Below are 7,451 nucleotides of genomic sequence, written 5' to 3' on the forward strand. Positions count from 1 at the left end.
GATATTTTATTGAGGCAACACACGCCCCATGTTTAAGTGACTCAGTTGTTTCTGGAGTTACCATGCAGATTACAAATGGTCTTAGAATTAACGTGCCTTAGGAGTTAAGCATCATAGACAACAATGAAGAACTATTATTAAACAATTCCTAACACCTGAAATTTTAACTCTTCCCCAATAGGATAATTTTGTTTGTTCAAGGGGTGCTTTTCCTTTCATTAGAACTGATTAAAAAATGAAAAGTTTGTATTTCACAAGTATGTTTGAATTTCACAGGTCTTTTATTTCACAGCAAAAAGTAAATGTTTTTCTTTTAGCAAGGACAATAAATCAAGACATAAGGGTTTCCTAAGCAATTATCTTTTGGAAAAATATAAATTTAAGCCCAATTAACTATTTTACTCATTTGTCTTTCCTGATGGCAGTGCACGTTATTAAACATTTGGTTATAATAATTATTGACAGTGACCATAATGTGATCATACTTAAATGTCCAAATAGGAATCAACCTAGAGGTGTAATGTGTATCCTACTTTATCCAAATCATATTATTTATATATTTATATATATATATTTATATATATAAATCATATTATTTATATGATATCATATGAAATATGATATCATATCATATTTCAGTCAACATCACCTATTTCTTGATTTTCCTCTAAATTCCACATGTGACTTATTGTGCAAATGAAAATTTAATTATCCTAGCTCTCCTGCCAAAAATACAAACTACAAAGTTAAAATAATTAAAGAAAAGACATTATTTCTCATATTGGATGCCTTACTGACTGAAGATGTAATGTCATCATTTCTGAGGGCAGTAATCTTACCACTTAAAAATCAGATCTTTATCTGGCAAATCCATCTGTTTTAAATAAGTGTGAATTTTTTTTTTGGTCAATTCTGTTTAACTCATACACAAATATACAGAATACTTGGCAAAGCTTAATAAATCAGATTATTCATTATACTAGATTTTTTTCTGATCTTTTTAATATTTCACAACACTAAGAATACTTGAAAAGGTGATAATGAATATAGAGGTGTTTCTTTTAGACATGTTTATACATTCTAGAACATCATTAAATGTGTTTTCCAGGTGGAAACTATGTGATTAAGGAGCAGAACACAGTCTGAAGAGCTTGCCTTTTAGCCCACATTTCCCCTGGGTACTTCATACTCATCCTTTGAGTCTCTGATGAAAGTCTTTTCCCTGAAAAGCCTTCCCAAACTTGTATTTCCCATCTTCCCCAATAGTTCAGAGGTGTCTCTGTAAAATGCTTAAAGAAACTTCGACTGTTTCTCCATAGCACCAATCAAACATAATTGCTGTGAATATATATATATATATATATATGTGTGTGTGTGTGTATATATATATCTCGTTTAAGCTTGCTATATTCTTATAAACTCCACTTATAAACTCCCTAGTGGTAGTAATGACTTCTGACTTGTTCACCAATGGTATTTATGCTCATATCAAAGTATGTCCATGGAATGCAAGTTTGTGCTTCACTTCCATACAGTATTCTTAAGTTTTAGGAAATACTCAGCTAGACTAAGAGAGGAATACAAAGAAAGTCTAAATGCAGATATCTGGCATTCATGTTTTCTCAATTTCTCCAATTCTGAAAGGAAAATAGGCTATTCCCAGGAGAGTTTCTCTGTTTCAGAGTTCTCACTTGGGGCCATTTTTCTCTTTCCCTGACTCAGAGGATACTTGGCAATGTCTAGGGACTTCTGTGGTTGTCACAAGTGTGTGGAGGAGGAGAAAAGTATTACTGTTATCTCGTGTCTAAATGCGAAGACTGCTGCTAAACATCTTAGTGTTACACAGGACAGTTCCCCCCCAAATTCCAGAATAATCTGGCCCAAATATTAATGGTATCAAGACTGAGAAACATTCTTCCAGTCGAATTCCTTTAGAGGGAAATTTTTTTTCTTGAAAGGATTAAATAAGTTAGTGGAAATGTATCTTATTAATGAGGTACAGTTAGGTTTTAAAGTTACTAGGCAAGCTCTGCTATAAACCTTACTGTATAGGAAAATATTGTAAAATTTTATGTAAACATAGCCCAAAGCATTACTAAAGGTGTACACATCTTTAAAAAGAAAATTTAATTACATTCTTCTGATAAATTGAAATTTAGATCTTACATAAAGAGGCATATTTTTTTCAATAATATGTTACTTATTCTACGTAAACTTGGAATTAATAGAGTAAGAAAGATGATTGGAAGTAAAGGCAAAGTGTAAAGCTTTGAAATGGTGTGGACTTAACGAAATATGGCTTATACTATACAAAATAGGGTTTCCCTCACGCTCAGTTGGTAAAGAATCCACCTGCAATGTGGGAGACCTGGGTTGGATCCCTGGGTTGGGAAGATCCCCTGGAGAAGAGAAAGGCCATCCACTCCAGTATCCTGGCTTTGAGAATTTCATGGACTGTACAGTCCATGGGGTCGCAAAGAGTCAGACATGACTGTGTGACTTTCACTAATGAAACATGAATTATAGAGAAGTGATTAGAAAACTTCCATGGTGATAGCTCGTAAGTGCTACAAAGCTTGCAATAGGCTTCCTGTGTGGACATGAGCATATGGTAAAAGTTATCTGTTAATATGTTCCAGAGTGTGTATATTTTTATTTATGTCTTTAGGAAAAAATAGATATATAACATATTTATACTACTCATCTTCCAGTGAACTACAAGAGAAAGGAACGTCTGAGGCAAATTCAAATTTCAGAGCATTTAGTGTTTATTCTCTGGTGACTCAGCAGTGAAGAATCCATCTACAATGGAGGAAATACAAGAGATGTGGGTTCGATCCCTGGGTTGGGAAGATTCCCTGAAGGAGGAAATGACTACCCACTCCAGTATTCTTGCCTGGGAAATCCCAGGAACAGAGGAGCCTGATGGGCTACCATCCATGGGGTCTCAAGAGTCTGACATAACTTAGAGACTAAACGACCACCACCACCGTGTTTATTTAAACTTTGCTGTTTGGAGCAGGAACAGTGATAGAGTTTGGTGCATACTTAGAATAATGACTAATAAGGCACTGTATTTGTTTCTAAAATGCATGGAGATTTCTGCTGCTGACTGACAGGGTGACCATGGTCATATCTCCTAGTATGTCTAAGACCTTTTTCCTTTTGTATTAAGTAAAGCAAATAATTGCTTTTACCTTATAGGAGGGTTGCAAGTATTGAAACATAATATGCAAAAAGTGCTTAGCACAGTGCTTGGAACAGAGAAAGCAAATATTTAATATCAATTGAAAATTATTGTTGTGATTTCCTTGTGGAAAAAAAGAGCACTATCCTGGCAGCATCAAGATTAAGTTTACAGTTAGTAGGAGAAAACTGAAAACTTTAAAATTAATAAAGCAAAGCATGTAAGGGCTGTGGTTTGAAAGATTGCTTGTAAAGCCATAAGTACAGTTTAAAATGTATCTACATATAATAAAGTTCTAGCATAACTAATTTCAAATTAATGTTGTACTTAGAAACCATATTCTTAATTAATAGCACATCAGTGGTGACCTATTTTTGAACAGGCTTAGTGAGTATATGCTATTAATAATATTAAAGTTGCCATGGTTTATCTGAAATGTGATGGTCCGATGGTGCTCGGATATTATTACTGTAATATTCTTAAAGTATATCTTCTCTTCAATGCTACGAGAATACATAAATATGACTTCACAATCAACCAAGGAAACTTTGAATTTAAAAGATGTATACCTTTCCATTTTATTTCTCTGACAAAATGGTAAAATCTATTTATAATATTTCATAATGAGTTCAGAAACATACAGCCAGGCTTATAAAGGCTTATACAGTCAAGAGAATGAAAAGAAGGTATTCAATGTCTATATTTAGGTGTCATGAAGAGAGCTTTTTAATGCTTATCTATTTGTGGGTAGGTGAGATTTAAGAGTGGGAAACAATAGCTTCTAGAATCAAAGAATCAGTCAGTTAAGGCTGGGAGGTCTGGAGAGATTTTTCATGACATTATAATAGTGATATGTATTGAATAAATTAACTTTCTTGTACATAGCAAGGAGTGGCAAAAACCTTCAGAACTAATTTAACCTTGAGAGAAAATATCACTTGTTTTTAAATTAGATTTTTGTCAAGTGTCCTTATATTGCATATATATAATCTTCACACATTCTTTAGGTAAATTTCATTAGTCTCTTTATTTCAAAATAAAATTATTTTGAAACAATAACTAATATAAAATATAATAAACTGAGTTTAAAACATGAAGCTTAGGTTAAGAACTGGGTAACTATTTTAAAAACATAAATGAGATGAGAGGGATTCTTTTAACTCAAAGATAATTCTGTTGCTATTTTGCCCCTATGATATGGGTAAAAGGATTTTTTGATAGAAACCTCATTACAAATATTGGGAATTTGTAGTTTTTGAAGTTCCCTGAAAGACTGGATTACATCTCCCACTAAGATATTTCTTATTTCATGCATGTTCCCTTGGGTTAAATTTGGATTGTTAATTTACCATAGGTAAATTACCCAAAACATAATTTAAAATTCAAAACACATACGCACATCCACATCCACATTTTGGTGAAATGGAAGTTCACAGGAGGTCTCTTTATATTTTACTTTGTGTCCTTGTACAAGAGGGGAAAATACATCTCTATGAAATGTTTTAATTGGCTGAGGATGTTTAGTATACAACGCTCTGTTGCCCTCTGCTGGCTAGAAATTGATAAATAAAGACTTTCATCTGCTCTTTATCTGTGTGGGGACCTTAGAAGACTATGAAAAATGCACAGTGTAAAATAATAAAACAACGTATGAGAGTGATAGGAAATAAAATAATACATTTATAAAACATCCTTATGTTTCCTAGATTTCCTAAAGTTTGCTGATTTTTAATTATTTTTCATATTAGCTGAATAATCTGATTAATTTATATAACCCAAACACTCATTAATTTAAAAAAAAAAACACTCTGCTTCATGATTTTAAAGTGATAATTGCAAGACTCCTTATTTGGGTAGGAATTTTGGGTATTTACCTACAGGATACGTGTAATTTTCTCATTGTTGGCACATTTGTGGAATATTTTTATAGTGAAACTATGATATAATAGTGCTTGTATTTTTTGTAAAGAAAAATTTTTTAGCTAGTTGAAACACTGTTTTCAACATAATTTTAGTAAAATTGTGTAAGACAACTAGAAATTAATCTGAGTTCTTTACTAATTAAACAAGGGACTGATCTTGGACATTTCATTCTCTTTTAAAGGATTATTTATATGCTATTCACATCTCACTAAAGAAAAACTAACATTGGTGTATAGTGACACATAAATTCTTTAATAAAAATAACAGTGACAAGGCCCTAAGGAACATAAAATGCATAGACTTATAAATTTACCTGGTTTCATTTTAGCACTGCATGCTGCTTTAATGCTTGATTACATTTAGTTAAAAAACATTTCTAGAGCATAACCCACCATCCATGGCAGAAGATGTAGATTTTAATATTAAGGGGGCCTTGCTGATTTTTCTAAAATATACTTAAGTAAAAAGTTTAAAACAAAGTTGTCACTGAATCTCTTTTGCTTTTTTCAAAAATTTGGCTGGTATTTTGAATCTGGGATTTATTTTATATTTTCAATAGTTTCTCTCAGCTACCATGTAAGTAGAAATAATCTGGTTTTCATTTCTATGAGTGTATTTCTTTGGAACATTTATAAAACTTGGGTCATGGTTCTTTGAAATAGGCTTTATTCCATGAGCTCTGCCATCCTATTTTATCCACAGAACCAGTGTCTATTATGAATCAAGAGGATAATTTTCCCCATGGCTTCCCTGCTAAAACAACTGTCAATCCTTTCAAAATGTTCTGGAGCAAATGGTGTTTTATAACTTTAACCACCTCTGTTCCAGAATATGTGCACATCTCAAAATTTCCAAACCCCCCCTCCCCCCAAAAAACCCAAAACAATTTCAGCACAGTCTGTAAGTCACTAGAAGTCTTTGGTTCTCCACAAACTGAGAGAAAAAATGTTTCATCCTTGAAAATATAACAGTAAGATGGAAAACAAGCTTCAAACTTTTCAAATTAGGAGAAGTTCTTTTTTTAAAGAAGGTACTCTACAGTTTTCCACATTTGAGTCGGATAAAAACACTAGAAATAGACATGGGTTTGGCCAGGTGGCTCAGATGGTAAAGAACCTCCCTGCAGTGCAGAAGACCAGGGTTCGATCCCTGGGTTGGGCAGATCCTCTGGAGGAGGAAACAGCAACCCACTCCTGTATTCCTGCCTGGAGAATCCTAAGGACAGCTGTGTGTCCATCACTTTGTGACCCAGTGGGCTCTTTGTAGCCCACCAGGCCCCCCTGTCCATGGGATTCTCCAGGTAAAAATACTGGAGTGGGTTACCATTTCCTTCTCCAGGGGAGCTTTCTGACCCAGGGATCAAAACACATCTCCTGCATCTCCTGCATTGGCAAGTGGAATCTTTGCCATTGAGCCACCTGGGAAATATATGTACATGTATGTGTATTTCCATACATATACATGCTACACATTCAATTTCCATCTTAAAATTCAAGAACATAGGAAAATGAGATTCAGAGAGATAGAAGACTCATCCACATTCACACAGAATAGCCTGTAGATAAAAAACCAGATAGGTCTGCCGGACTCCACACCCATGTTCTTTTATGACACCTCACAGCCTTTAAAGAGGGGAACAAAGCTGGGAATCTATTTATATCAGGGTCTTATAATAATCATGCCTTTTGGTCTAATGATTCCAGCTCTGGGAAGCTAAAGAAACATTCCATACATAGTTAAAGATGTCCATGACAGCATTAATTAAAATAATTCGGAACTAAGAAAAAAAAAAACAACAACAAGGGAAGGGCTACATTTTTAATAGAAAATAATGGATAAGAGAGTAAACTATGTATACAGTCACTGAAAATAACAGTTTTGAGTTACTTCAAAAGTTATGAGTTGCTTAGGATAAAACTGACAAACAAAAGTTTGCATATTATGTAGTTATATTGGAAAAAACATTTTTAGGTACTGACAGAAGTAGCATATTTTTGGGTGAAGAAAATTACTTATGAAACAATAAACTTATGTGTATTCTATGACAATGCATTTTGAAAAAAATATGTTCTAGCATATGTGGAAAAAATTCTGTAACATATCAACCTTTGAAAGTAAATAACTTTAAAAGTATACATCATACTATATAAACTTTATAACATGTATTACTTTTAGAATTATAAAAATAAGCAAGATGTAATATTTGCAGTATGATTATAGCTATGTTGAAATATACCAAAATAGCAATAGTTGCTATTTTAGGCTAAGGAGTATATATTTATTGCTCTTTTAAAAAGTTTAAAATGTTTTCCATATGATTATATTTTTATTAAAATAAGCA

The sequence above is a fragment of the Cervus canadensis genome, chromosome 27 (genome assembly GCF_019320065.1).
Source record: "Cervus canadensis isolate Bull #8, Minnesota chromosome 27, ASM1932006v1, whole genome shotgun sequence".
NCBI classification, from domain to species: Eukaryota; Metazoa; Chordata; class Mammalia; order Artiodactyla; family Cervidae; genus Cervus; species Cervus canadensis.